This window comes from Ovis aries, chromosome 23 (genome assembly GCF_016772045.2).
Source record: "Ovis aries strain OAR_USU_Benz2616 breed Rambouillet chromosome 23, ARS-UI_Ramb_v3.0, whole genome shotgun sequence".
NCBI lineage: Eukaryota > Metazoa > Chordata > Mammalia > Artiodactyla > Bovidae > Ovis > Ovis aries.
The window spans coordinates 48320811-48335900 of NC_056076.1; the positions used below are offsets into that span (position 1 = coordinate 48320811).

Genomic DNA, 15090 nt, shown 5'->3' on the forward strand with positions numbered 1-15090 from the left:
CTTAGTCGCTCCTCAGATTGTGGGCTCTTAGTTTCCCGACCAGGGATCGAACCCACGTCCCCCGCCTTCCCTCAGTCATTTCACTCCTTCTATGTCTGTGCACCGTGGTGTTAATCCTCTAGGGAGGAGGCAGATTTTAAAAGCCTGTTGGGCATTTATTTACAGCCTTGATAAGGGTTAAGGAGGGGCTGACCCAGCCCAGAGGGTCAGCAAAGGGACAGCCTAGCTGCTTTCTGATGGGTGTGCAAGGGGTAAAACCATGAAGGTGAGGGACGCTAGTGCCCAGAAAGCAGGTGTGTGCCTCGTGAAGAAGAAAAGAGCATGGCTTGTCCTAGAAACCAAGAGAAGAGGCAAGGTGGTGCACGGGGGAACACGGGGCGGGGGGAGAGATGGGAGATGAGTGGATGGGACCTGTGGGCCCTGCTAAGAATCTGGAATTGATGTTTTCAAACTGTGGTGCTGGAGAAGACTCTTGAGAGTCCCTTGGACTGCAAGGAGCTCCAACCAGTCCATCCTAAAGGAAATCGACCCTGAATATTCATTGGAAGGACTGACGCTGAGACTGAAGCTCCAATTCTTCGGCCACCTGATGCAAAGAGCCAAATCACTGGAAAAGACTCTGATGCTGGGAAAGACTGCAGGCAGGAGGAGAAGGGGGCGACAGAGGATGAGACGGTTGGATGGCATCACTGATTCAAGGAACATGAGTTTGAGCAAGGTCTGGGAGATAATGAAGGGAAGCCTGGCGTGCTGCACTCCACAGAGTTGCAATGAATTGGACATGACTTAGAGACTGAACATCAACGACTACCTCTATCCTAGAAGCAGCAAGAGGCCCTTCGAGGGTCTAAATAGGGCACCGTCAGGTCAGATGAGCATATGCACTATACACTGTGTACAGATCAGGGTGGGGACGGGGGTGGCGACAGAAAATGCAGAAGGACCAGTTGGGTTTCTGGGCGAGTCCGGGAGGGTTATGGGGAATGGAGGGATTGGCAGACTCCAGAACTGACCATGGAGGTCACAGGGGCACAGGGAGGGCTGAAGCAGCGGGTTTAGAGGACTGTGATGCTCTCTACAGGAGGAGGGAACCCAGGGTGTGGGGCCCAGGTCAGGAGTTCCGTGTGGGCACCCTGCGTTTGTGGAGTGCTAAATACAACAACATTGGACTGAGTGACTGACTTAGCCACCAACGGATTCACTGAAAAATGATGCCCAGAACCTCTTTCCTGGGACAAGGTTCAGTGTGAGGCACTCACCGAACTAGGACTCACCCTCGACGGGAATAGACCGCAGAAAAGACACTGCAGGTGCCAAGCCCTGGGAGGAAGGGTCCACATAATGAAAATGTCAGTTATTATTACTATAACCTTATCAGATCGGACAAGATAGCAGTCAGAGGTGGGGCCACAGCAGCTTATAATACAATAGACAGGTGCTCTCAGGTGGCAGTTGGCTGTTGCACTGATTCTTCCTCACTCAGAATCTAGATCACGGCACTAATGTGAAGCATGTGCGAAATATCCCTTTTCATGCACTAGCAGTGAAAGGGCTTCACAAACCTGTAGCCCAGTGAATGAACTTCTGAGTAATGGGAATCTGCAGGTGGGCATCATTTTATTATCATGTACAAGCCATCGTCATCTAAGCTTCAATGTCACCTTAAAGAAACTGCTCTAGGCACTGAGGGCAGTGAGGAATCACCAGCACAAGGCCCCTCGTGGAGAAAGTGACACTTGACTGCTATCCAGGACCTGAGGATTTTAAAACCGTACTTAATGCCATTAGGCTGCTCCTAGAACAACAACCTGTGAGGAAAGGAATGGACCTCGGGCCCTGTGCAGTGAGTGCGGGAGGGGACTTGTACAGAATCACTCGGTCCACCAGTGGCTGATCCAGGACCGGAATCCATACCATCTAACTTGTTAGGATGCCTCTTCCACTGCACTTAGGACCTCAAGAAACCTTTCTAGAGATTCCCAGTCGCTCAGGCCCTAGGTTGAGTCTTCATTGAAACCACCAGAGGAAATGAGAGCAAAGATTATTTCTAACAGTCCAAGTTGGCAGGCAAAGAACACTGCATCTTGGCGGATGTTTTGGAGACCAGAGGATGCTAGGGGACTGGAGGACAGTTGCTTGGAAGACAGGGAAATGGCACAAGACTCAGGGAACAAAGTCTTATTGGCTTATCTGTTTATAAACAATGCACACTTTACCTACTTCTAGAAAAGATTGGGGTGGTTTGCAATTTAAAACACACACATGCAATAAAATAGTTCAGACTGACATCAGATTGCAGACTTGTCTTTAATAGCAAATAGAAAACTGGAAACAATTCAAGTGCCCCTCTGTAGGGGGCTGGTTCAAAAAAAAAAAACTGTTCATGTATCCTGTGGAATACTACACAGCTATTTTAAGAAATGAAACATTTGCTCTGTGTACTAATATGGTGAAATTTCAGCTACATTTAAGGAAATTTTTAAAAAGCAAGGTGCAGAATATATAGCAGGCTATCTTTTGTATGGTAAAGTGGTAAGCTAAGAATCTACTCAAATTTCTCCATTTTAGCATAAGTAAAACACAAAAAATAAACCTATAAGTTATACAGATGGCCTATAGAGGGCGACAGGGGGAGCATGCAATCTTAGCGCATACCTGTGGGTGTCAGTTTGATTTCTGAACTGTAGAAAGTGCTTCACCTATTCAAAAATTCTAATTCAATTAGATTTAGAAATGAAGCCCTCCAGGCCTTCCTCGCTGTGTCCCCAGCATGGCCCTGGTTCCCCCAACTCTGGGGGCACAGGGAGGATGCCTGTGCCCTGGCCCTGCTCAGCCACAGTATTTGTTGGAGAAGAATTCTGCAGAGCTGAGAGGACAGCACCCTCAGTTAAGGACGGTGGCTTATGCTGTGTAAGCGAGCTCTTCCCCTCCCAGGCTCCTCTCTGACCCCTCCCAGAGTACGAGGGGGCAGCCAGCCATCACATCCATTAAAACGTACTGCCAACCACTCACACGTCCACTGAGGAGGTGAAATTAATTCTAGCCTATTAATAAATTATATCCATATTACAGAAGAACATAGTATAAAAAACTAGAGTGATGTGTATAAGCAGTTTTTAAAAGATTATATTAAGTAAAAACACAAGCTGAAGAACATAATATATAGCTTGACCCCATCTTTCTGTAATATGGATCTGTTTTTCCAAATCCATGGCAACAATATAAATACAGACAGTGATATGGGTGTGAAACTTTTCTGAATTGTTGATAGCGGTGATCTCTGGGGTGGGGTGGGGTGTCTCACAATTTCCCTCGCTCACTCAAACATGGGTATATTGTTTTGTTTTCTTATACAAAGCAATTATTGTTTTTGTAATCCAAACAGTAAGGAGATCAAATTAGTCAATCCTAAAGGAAATCAACCCTGAATATTCATTGGAAGGACTGAAGCTGAAGCTCCAAAACTTTGGCCACCTAATGCAAAGAGCTGGCTCATTGGAAAAGACCCTGATGTTGGGAAAGATTGAGGGCAAGAGGAGAAGCGGGCAGCAGAAGATGAGATGGTTATATACCATCACCAACTCAATGAACATGAATTTGAGCAAACTCCAGGAAATAGTGAAGAACAGAGAAGCCTGGCATGCTGTAGGCCATGGAGTCATGAACAGTCAAACACAACTTGGCAACTGAACAACAACAATCCAAACCTAGACCTCTCTCATTCATTGCATTCATCGCTGGTCTGGTGGATCCAGTCGGAGATTCAGTGGAAGAACTCCCCTCCCAGCCCTGCACCATCCCACAGACGGGAAACTGAGGCCAAGAGAGGTCAAGGGACTTCCTCGGCATCACACAGTGAGTTAACAGCAAAGCTCCGCTGAGAGCTCCTATCTCCTTACTCAGCCCTACACTCTTTACACTATGCCTTGCAGCCTGAAAATAAAATTAGTGTGTATTTGTGGAGGGTTCTTTATGTGACTGGTAGGGGGAAACAGAGGTAATATTGGCAAAAATAAATAAATAAATAAATACTTGGCACTCCAGGACTCATTACCTGGCTGCCAGGTCAATAACACCTCCATCGATTCATGAAAGATTCCAGGCAAGTATTCATTTAAAGAAGAACCATTAACTGTAAATCAACGCCCAGAGTAAGTGCTAAGTTACAAAGTGAGTTAGAAGAAGTGGGTAAATGGAAGGCTGGTCTCAGCCCCAACAGCCACCTGGCTATTACCCACCAGAGCAAGGAGAAGATATTCCCTCTGACCCAGAAAAGCAGCAGAAGGTCAGGGTCAGGGGAGGCTTCTTCAAGGAGTATCTCTCTAACACAAAAATAACTGCCACTGCCTCCCCAAAGCAGCTGCAATGGCAAGATGCCTAGTAATCAATTAACAAGTGTTATTAAATCTATGGTGCACTGGGCTAGGAAGGCCCAGGCATAGAGATGGTGGCCTCTTCCGTGGTCGTCACTGCTTCACAACTTAGAAAGGCTTTAACTCAATCATTCCTTTGGAGCCTCTTGATGTCGTGTGGCTGGCAGTTTTTAATCTTTGCTTTGTGTCTGAAGAAGCAATTCCATGACTTGCTCAGGGTCCCACAGGGCACTTCCAAAGCCGAGCTGGATGCCAGGTTTGCCAGACTTGGTCCCACACACTTCTCCTACAGCCCGCTCTGTTGGGGGCAGCAGTGTCCAGAAAACTGGACGAACAGCCTCTGGCAAAGTGGAATGGCCAAAAGGCACAGGACAGACCAGTCTGGAGTCGCGTGCTACGTCTCTCTTCCCGCCCACTGCAGGCCACCTGTGGTCACACTTTGCCACTCTGAGATTTTTGTCCTTTGAGGGCAGTTTGCACGTGTGGGTTTGCATATGTGAATACACACGGACACATTTTTCTAAATGTTTGACTCTATATTTCTTGCAGTGTTTTTACATTCATCACCCATTAAGCTATCTTCGGAGTTAAATGACGTCATCAATACAGGCAATCTAACTATTTCCAGTTAGTAGATGAGGAAACAGGCCCAGGGCAGCTTGTCCCGTGTCTTATTACTTCTCCGTGTAAAAGAGGGGGAGGCCAAGCGCTCTCTCTGTGTCATTTCATTTCATCCTCCCAACTGTCCTGGGAAGGAGGGAGGTGTGACTGCTCCATCTTACCCTTGAGGACACGGAGGCTCAGGGAGGCTAGGTCCCCTGCCCCAAGTGGCAGAGCCAGAACCCAGCACTGCAGGCCCGCAGCTGAGGTGTACAGTTGCAGGGAAGATCCACAGTGGGGCCGATTTCATGCCAGGCACCGAGTAGGTCCTTCCCCAAATACCAATACTAACAATAGCTTCCTGAGCCTTCACATGTGCCGGGATTGGGCTGAGCTCTGTCCACGCAGGACTCTGGGGGACAAGGCAGGGGGCCAGGTTGACTCTGAATCCTTGAGTGGCACAGAGCTGGGCCCCCTCGTGCTGAAGCACCCAGCATAGCCCCATCCCTTTCTAGGACCTTTTCATTCATTTCTGCTGTGCAAGTGAAAGGACAGTGTGGGCTCTTAGCTAACAAGTGCCTTTGATGGCTATTCATCCCAAGTAACGCCACACCCACTGGGAGGAGTCAGAGCCAACCACCCCGCGCCCCCCCACCCTGCCAGCTCTCTGCACCCAAGAAACTGGGCCGGCTCCCAGGGTGCCTCAAATCCCTTCAGCTTTACTGGAGCAATTGCTGCCCACCTTTTGCATGATTCCACTCAGGCCGTCTTCTCTCTGTGCCCTAAGGAATGCTTTGCTGATAATAATAAACATTTCCACAAGAAGGCTAGGGTATCTCTGAATCATAATTTATTGCTTTGTTTCCGTGGTTGATAATTTTTTTTTTTTTTACTGAAAAGACAGGGCAGGAGTGACTGAGCATGGATGGGATGAGTAATCCCGGCTGCTCTAAGCTCTGCTGGGAAGACAGAAAAAAGGGGTGGAGATGGAGAGGAGAAGAGAATGGGAGTGGGTGGAAGGCCGGACAGGGGGAACATGATCCCAGGTCCAGACAGGGAGGACTTGGGCCCCCAAGTCAGATAAGACTGCTCAGCTGAAGCCTGTAGACATGTGGAGGCAGAAGACAGGAAAGTATTCCAACAGAATGATCCACAAACATCAAAGGGATGGCCCATCCGGACATTCCCAGGCTTCAGACTCAAGTGCCACCTCCTCCAGGTAGGCTTCAAAGATTACTTCAGCCAAGAGTGATGCCCCCCGGCCTCTGAACCTGAACCTTTCATCTCTCCCTATGGCTAGATGGCTTTGCCCTCTCACTTGTGTATTTGCACTGCCACTCCCCGCCCCCAGCTTCATCGTGAGCTCCCAAAGGGCAGAGAACTTGTTTTTACCTCTTCTTTACCTTTGAAGCACATGACACCCAGGATAGTCTTTACTTTCAGGCGATATGAGACCACACCTGTACACAGAGCCATGAGCCTCCAAGCAAACCTTTGTGGATCAAGTTTCAGAAAATGGCACCAAATAATAATCCTACATTTTAACCTTTGGTGTTGGGCTTTATACTGCATGAAGCCTTTTCACATTCTTGGAACATAAGTGGCAGGTGATATGACGCTCATTTTGTTAGATAAGAAAACTGAGGCGCAGAAAGTTTGAGTGATTGACCAATCAGCAGTTAGTAAATAGAAACAGCTCTCGAACCCAGGTTTCTGACTCTCCTGATTTTCGTTAGAGGAGCTGAAAGTCTCTATCTGCTCTGAAGCACATGACATATTATTTAAGCGCACACAGCATTGCTGTCGCCTTCCCCCACTCAAGACACACAGTATGTATTAACATACATTCACAGCACAATCAGAGCTTCCTCGGTGGCTCAGATGGTGAAGCATCTGCCTGCAATGCAGAAGACCTGGGCTCAGTCCCAGGGTCAGAAGGAGTCCCTGGAGAAGGGAAGGCCTACACACTCCGTTGGCACCTGGCAGGCTACAGTCCATGGGGTCACAGAGAGAGACTAACACTATCACAGCATAATCAAGGCTCTGAAGAAACCTGCTTGGCTTTGTTCAATGCTACCTTCTCCAAATTTACCTTACCTGGAACCCTTTTGCACAGGATACCTACCAAATCCCAAACTGGAGAAATGTTCAATTGAACCACTGTTATTTTTCTACAGGGTAAATCATGTTCTAAGAGAAGCTATACATTATAGAAGAAGAAAGGCTTCAGTTAGATGAATAAAGCTCTAATGGTGAAATTTCAGGTTCAGCCAGTCAATAAGGACATTAATTATTATTTTACTTTCTATTATTGAACACTTCAAATACACACAAAATAAAAAAGCACAATAAATCCCCACGTACCCATCACCAATCACCAAACCAGCTTCAACAATATTCAACAATCTGCTTTTGCTTCCTTCTTTTAAATCTAAAATGTTTTAGAGACAATCCCAGACACCATCTGTAAATACTTCAGTATGTAACACTGCCACAATATCACATACCCTAAAATAATTAACAGTAATTCCTGGATCTCTAACACCCAGCCTGTCTCTAATCTCCTATTTGAGAGACTAGAATAAACTCCTATTGAGAGAATATTGATATCTCAGAGAGAATCAAGGTGGACCTGGGTCAGGATTCAAACTCAACCCACACAGGGTGCTCGGCCAGTATGTCTATTAAACGACTTTAAATCTGTAACAATTCCCTCATGTCTCCCTTTTATTTTCCCTTGACCTCTTCTTGGAGAAGTTAGGGCATCTGTCCTAAGGCGCCCTCTCGGTCTGGATCTGGTGGCAGCCTCCCTGTGCTGGGCTTTCCCATATCCCTCCAGGTCCTGCATAAGCTGGTCGTGAGAGTCATAGGCAGGAGCAGTTTTATGGTGGGAGAATGTACTGGGTGGTGCAGTGACCTTTCCATTACATAGCAGCTGGTTGCCTACTTTTAGTAAAGCTAACATTGATCCATGGGTTTGGATGCTGGAGAACACATCTTTTTTGAGCAAGCAGGTCCTCCTAGCAGCTCCAAAGTCATATCATATTCTACAATTTGGTTCTAGGTAATCTCTAACCCAAGATTTCATGGAGGATTATCTCTACCATCAAACTCCAAAACTCTTATTAGCTTATCCTTTCCTAGGCTATTTCTGGGTGACCTTTGACCTTTTTTTTTAAAAGAAAAGACACTTTTAAATGACCAGACAAGCTGGAGACCCCATGTTCCCTTCAGGCCAGGCCCCAGCGGCAACTGCATGGACTTAGCTGGAGTCCCAGGGTCTCCATGGCCCACGGATTCCTCCGCCCATCAGTCTCAAGGAGAACAAGAACACACAGTTGAACTTGATAAATATGTATCCAAAAATTTTAAAAACCAAATTATACAAATCAAGCTTATTCTGAGAGGTTCGTTTTGCCAGGGGTCTCTAGTGCTCCAATCAGCATAATTAAATAGCAAGATCTCTCTAGAATTGATTGTGGTTTTCAAGTTTTTTTATCATCCAAGGACCATTTCAGTGAGATGATTTTAAGCTAATAAGAACCCCCAAATTAGAAACTAATTAAGGAGATGGGAAATACAAATGTATTTGTTTTTAGTCAGGCACTATTTTTATCAGAGAAATCATGAAAAATTAAAATTTTTAAAGTACTCATACGAAGGTTGTCAGTCAAGGACAACGTGGCTTTCTGCCTCTCCCTGCTGCAACATTTTAAGGTGATATATCTGAAGCCGTTCCCAATAGGCCCCCAGGAAGCAATAAAGAGACCAATTTTGAAGAGAATTACACACTGCTAGCCTTGGTGAGGAAAAAGGGGATTGCCAAAATATTCTCAAATCTTTGGTGATTAAGAGTCACAGTGCCTCTTCCTTTTTGAATGTATGCATGCCTGGCAACAACATTAAATCATTGCAGTGCATTTTCTCATGCCCATTTAACAGATGAGAACATTAAGGCCTGGAGAAGTTGAGAGGGGTGCAGAGGGTCATGAACAAACTTAGAAAGAATCTAGACTATTTATCTATCTAAACATGCTTGATTTTATGACACCCCCTCCTTGCTGTCCCCTACATGTGGAAAAGATTATCTTTTAAAATAGATGCTAAGTCAAGGTTCTAGGTAATCTCTAATCCAAGATTTCATGGAGGCACTGCTTCGGAGACTCCTTCAGGATTCGTGACAGGCTGGAGAGCTCAGGCCCCAGGAGAGAAGCAGGAACTAGAAATCAGCTGCCCCTGGGGGAGGAAGCACCAGTCTAATGAGGCCGCAGCAGGAGACCCACAGACGACTGCGGTGACCATCCAAGGACCGCTGACACACCCACAGACTATCAGATGTTGACCCAACCTTGAAAATGCTGCTTCAGTCCCCAGGGCTGGAGAATTCCCATCCATCTGTATAGACTTTGCCCTGATTCCAGCACGGCTGATACCCGGTTACTCTTTGCATCACCGACCAGCACCTCCTAGTTCTGCTCCCTCCATACCAGCCCTGAGGACAGGGGACCTGCTGGTAAACACCCTCTTCAAACTCAACCCAGGTAGGTGAAGAGGACCCTATGGAACTTCCTTGGTTTCAGGTCTCTCTCCCCTCAGGCCCAGGAAGGACAGACGGTGAACTTTGCTAATAACTGAGGAGAGATACCAAACTTGGGGGGATAAGTTAAAGACCCCACACACTAGGCTGAAGGCAAATAAAGACGTCAGGCACACCTGCCACTGACCCGCAGGAGACAACGGGTTGGTTCAGAAGGGAACACTGAGTTGGGCCTGTGGGCAGGAGGACAGTGCATGATGCTGACCCAGCCTGCCTTGTGATGCTGGGCGGGAGGGTACGATTAGAATCCACCCAGCTCTCAAACAAGAAAACACCCCAAGGAGGGAATTAAGAGTCTCAATAACATTTTATAACTTTACGAAGGACTTTCACATATACGATCTCATTTGTGTCTCAGAAAAACCCCAAAGGCAGGAATTATTTAAGCGATTCTTCAGATGAGGCTGGGTTTAGGGGAATTTGATTTTGTGGAGTGCTAACCCTGTGCCAGTGACCTGTGTCAGGATGCTACGCTAATTCATATACAGAGCAATGACTGTTTTCAGCTGCCACTGGAAACCAGTGCCTGGAGTAGATATCATTCACAGAGTAATAAAGAAAAATACCTTCTCCAAGCCCAGAAAGAGCAGCCGTATCTATGACACTGGCTCTCTGGCCCTAAAGGAGAATAGCCTGTATTTTTACGGCTGTGGAAAGAAAAGAGGCAGGTAGGGTAGGGACAGATCTTTGTTTCAAAGATGGAGACTGGGAGACAGGAGAGACAGGAAGAAGGACAAGCAGATTTTGGAGTAGGGTGCCTGGGTCAGCTTCCAAGACACTTGGGACGGCTTAGGTAATGGGTCCTGGGGTGACCAGCAACCCTCAGCCCACTGAAACACAGCACCACAGTGGTGTCTGCTAAAGCTAAAGCTAAAAGTCTAGGGACCCCAGAATTCCCTATGACAGAGCTGACATAGGGCTGCAAGCTGCCTGCAGGGCCTGCCTCCTCCAGGTGACTGTCCACACGGCTCTGGACAAGGAGGGCCACAGGCAGCCACTATGCCACCCTGGGTGAAGATCCAGGCTCGTCGTCCCTGCCCCTTTGTCCTGCCCTATAAAGACACATGGTCCTCATACAACAAAAGATTAGGGACAGAACTACAGAAAATCCTACCAGGAAACTTTCACCAAACTTAGGCCATAGGCGGAATACCACTTGATTTTCATTTAATTTCAGTTCAGTTCAGTCACTCAGTCGTGTCTGACTCTTTGCAACCCCGTGGACTGCAGCATGTCAGGCCTCCATGTCCATCACCAACTCCCGGAGTTTACTCAAACTCACGTCCATTGAGTCGGTGATGCCATCCAACCATCTCATCCTCTGTCGTCCTCTTCTCCCACCTTCAATCTTTCCCAGCATCAGGGTCTTTTCCAATGAGTCAGTTCTTTGCATCAGGTGGCCAAAGGATTGGAGTTTCAGCTTCAGCATCAGTCCTCACAATAAAAAGCTTATTTCTTGGCATGGAATGTCGCCAAGTAATCATCATTTTCTTTAGTCCTCACAGTTACCCAGTAAAACAGACCTTCTTAGTGCCACTCCCAAAGCAGGTTCTGAAGCTCAGAGAGCTTTGGGATCTGCTGGAGGTCAGCCCCGGACCTGGAAGTGGTGGTGTCCCAAGGTTAGCTAGGGGGCTCCACGGCCAGGCCAGGACATACGTTACCATCCAGAACAAGACATCTCTGATTCTTCAAGCCAGTTTCCCTAAGAATTCATCTCAGAGGTATCATGAGAAGAGGACAGAACAGTAGATCCTGTTGTTTAGCTCAGGATACATCTGGCCTCTGGTGCCCCTGAACAAGATGCTCTGAATTCTAGACACGGGTTGACCAATACCGTAGCCACAGGCCGCAGGTGCTGTTGAACACTTGCAATGTGGCTGGTCCAAACCCAAGATAATTGAAGTACCAAATGCACTCTGGACCTCAGAGACTATGTTCAGAAAGAAGAATATGAACTATCTTGTTACTAATCATTATATTCACTCCATGTTGCAGTGATAATACTTTGAACACATTGAGTTCAAGGAAGCGTCATTACCATTCTTTTCACTTGCTTCAAATTTAAAACCGTGTGTGCGGCTCATGCAAGGTCTCTTTGAGCAGTCCCTCTCCAGGTCCCCAGTCTTGCCCCGGTCTCTGTACACACCTCACCCTGCCCCGCTCCCGAGGACAGAGCTGGAAGCCGAGGAGGCAAGACTCTCCAAGTATTCTGAGAACGTCCTCTCTTCTCAACGTTTCTGTAAATTCCTGGGCGCACCCCTCCCACCCTGTACCCTACTCAGTGCCCAGAAAGCATCTCCGGGCCCAGCCACTGCCAAAGCACTCACACACAGTCACCATTTCCAAGTGTTTGGATCCACCTTAAACCACATTTTCCATGGCCAGAGGAATGCTGAGAACCAGGTTTCCAAAGCCCAGGCCTCAAGTGTGTTAAGTCGCTTGGTCTTGTCCGGCTTCAAACCAGTTCGCAGTTGGAAGCCCTGGGAATTCGGATGCGTTTCTCCCAGGCTTCTTTACTCCCTCCTGCCTGCAGACCGTGAGCTCCTCCAAGAGCAGAACAATGGAAGCAAACTAAATGATTGATCACTTATTATGGTGCCAGCTGCAGTGCTAAATGCTCTGCATGTCTCGTTTTATTTAATTCTCCCAACCAGCCTATGAGTGAGGAAGTCTTGTTCCCATTTTGAAGACAGGGGCCTGAGGCTCCCAGAATCTGGGATCTGTCTCTACTCCCATGCTTTTCCCTCTGCCCTTTATTCTCTCCCCTGGGAGCAGACACACCTCATGCATCTTTGTTTGTCTGGCACAACCCACTCCAGTATTCTTGCCTGGAGAATCCCAGGGATGGGAGAGCCGGGTAGGCTGCCGTCTATGGGGTCGCACAGAGTCAGACACGACTGAAGCGACTTAGCAGCAGCAGCAGCAGCATGGTGCCGAGTGCAAAACAGGTACTTGGTAAATATTGGGAAACTAGGTTAAGAACCTTCTGATAGATTCAATCTGCTGTTCTTTCTTGACTTAATCAGAATGTATTTTGCCTCTAACCTTAAGGCTGCACACGAGAAGTCCTCACCCACCCACCTGAAGATCCCCTGGAGGAGGGCATAGCTACCCACTCAGGTATTCTTGCCTGGAGAATCCCATGGACAGAGGAGCCTGGCGGGCTGCATATAGTCCATAGGGTCACAAACGGGTGGATATAACCGAAGCGACTTAACACATACACACACACACCTGCAGGGCTGGGCTTTTTCTGCCTCCTCCTGCCCCCATTACTTCCCATCACAAGGCCCCACAGATTCAGCCCTGCCCAGACCCCTAGCCAAGCTGAAAATGCACAAACCACCTCTTCCACTGAGAGAGAGGGGTCCGAGGATAGCCCAGGGCCTGTATACTAGGGTCTAGGGTGCCTGGGGACACAGCTAGCCCCAGGAAATTATGAAGATGCCAGCTCCCTAGCAAAGTCCTCCCCCCCAGGCCTAGCCAGACCCCTGACTAAAGCTCGATTCCCCTTCCATTTGTTCATATAGACAAAAGTCAAATCCCGGGCTTGCCTGGTGCCTGAAGCCGATCCATTTCCTAGAATTGGGTTGTTTTCTGGATTCTTTCTTCATCTTATTCTTTCTGCCTGATTTAGAACAAGGCCACCCAGAAGTCCTAATACTCTGCCCCTCCCCACCCTTGGCTAGGCCTCATGGACCCTGACACTGGCCTGCACAGGAATGGAATTTGCCCCACCCCCTTGGGCCTCCTGCCCCAGGCCACTGGCTTTCTCCCCCTGCCCTGGTCAGTTTCCCAAGGCCCCAAGCTATTTTTGCTCCCACCCTAGCCTGTTGTTTACCCCATGGTGGAAATGGCCAGAGTAGTACCCAGTATGATACAGTGGCCAAATGGCCAGTGGGAACAGGTTCTCCATCAGGTGGCCAATGGGAACAGGCCCTTCATCAGATCAGAACTCATCTTTGGGGTCTCCATCCCACTGGATCCTGGTCCTTTCGCCTCAGGGCTTTGTCCTCTAGGCTCTGAGGACCTTCTTAACATTTTCTGCCATGGCTGATCTCCAATTACCTGCTAGACCTAGAGTGTCTGCCAGCCCCTTCCTGAGCTCTCCAGACCCCTACTCATGACCTCCCCTAGCCAGCCTTGATCATCTGCTACTTGCCCTGGCATCTTTGGAAGGCTGAAGGAAGCCACAAAGTCCCTACTTCCTTTTTAACAAGAAATACCAACCCATCACCTCACCCGTCATTCAAGAAATCTGATCCAACCAGGAACACTTCTCAGCCAATAGGGCCTCCAGATCTGTTCCTCAGGTATCACTGATATAGGAAAGAGCCCCTGCCTATCTTGCTGCCTCTGTTTCCCCACCAGCATTCATGCCCTGCTTCCTAAGGGAGCTATGGGAAATAATGACTCCTTGATTTGTTATTCTGAGGTCTTAAAACAGGAGGTGATACATCCATAACGGCATCAGGCCTTCCTACAAGGTATAGTAAGTGAACCTGCCTGATGCTAAATCTTCTGGTGCTAACTCCAGCAAGCGCTTGGGGCAGAAACTAATAACTATAAAGCATCCATCTATCATCTTATCAGGACTTACTCTCCTCTGTTTGCATAGTTATCTTCCCAAGAGTTGACATTGTATGTCTACTCCAGGCTGATATATTCTCCTACCTGCCACATCATTCAGAAAGGATTGATGAACCTCAGGTTCATTACCTGTCATTACACCGTGTACATGTCACTGGGGGCCGAAGTATCAATTCCTCTTGAGTCTCCCTGGTGACGCAGTCCCGCCTTGGAGGCTCCAGGTCCAACGGGCTGCAGATGGTGCTCACGCTGCAGGCTCTGGAAGGCTCCACGCCATCCCTTACCTTTTCCTGGTTGGGCCTGCTCCTTGGGGGTGGTGTGGCCTTCCAAGTACCCAGCTGCTTCAGAGTGGGGACCTGTAGGAAGAACAGAGGCCCGATGACCTACCAGGGCCAGAGACACAGGTCCAAGTCTTAGCTGTTCTAGAACTTTCCAGCCATTCTTTCTCTCTCTCTCTCTCTTTTATTATTAGGTCTTATATCTCCAGGTGACTGTATAGACTACCTCAGCTAGGGTCTTCACTGCCAATGTTCTACCCACCAACCCTACCCTCAGCCCTCTGCATGCATGCCTCCCCCTAAACACACACACGTTAGTTCTTAATCTTCTTGCCTCTACATAGCTTATTTCACCTGCCTGAAAGACCAACTCTCAGTCACTCATTCTACCCACCATTCAGAGTTCAGCTCATCCCCACCAACAGACCCCACAGCCCCAGAAAGAAGAAGGACCTGGGTGTCTTCCCTGCACCAATGAAACCCACAGAGAACAAGGCCATGTCTACTGGCGATATTCTTAAACTCTTGTGGCCCAGGTCTCTGGTGGCTTCCAGTGTGCTGTGGGTTTGGGGCTCCAGGAAGGCCACCCACCTGCAGCCTCCTTTCACAGCCCTTCACTCAGAGTGAGAGACAAGGGTAACTCTGCAAACCT

The 15090-nt window shown here is 48.0% G+C and overlaps 1 protein-coding gene across 1 annotated transcript in view; it reads right to left on the minus strand.

Annotated features, from left to right (window-relative positions):
- The window catches only part of ZBTB7C (zinc finger and BTB domain containing 7C), a 382426-nt gene that overhangs the window by 292040 nt on the left and 75296 nt on the right, over nucleotides 1–15090 (minus strand). Inside the window, exon 2 of the mRNA XM_015103726.4 lies at nucleotides 14290–14516. The gene's annotated coding sequence lies outside the window, so the exon portion shown is untranslated. The remainder of the gene's footprint in view (nucleotides 1–14289; nucleotides 14517–15090) is intronic.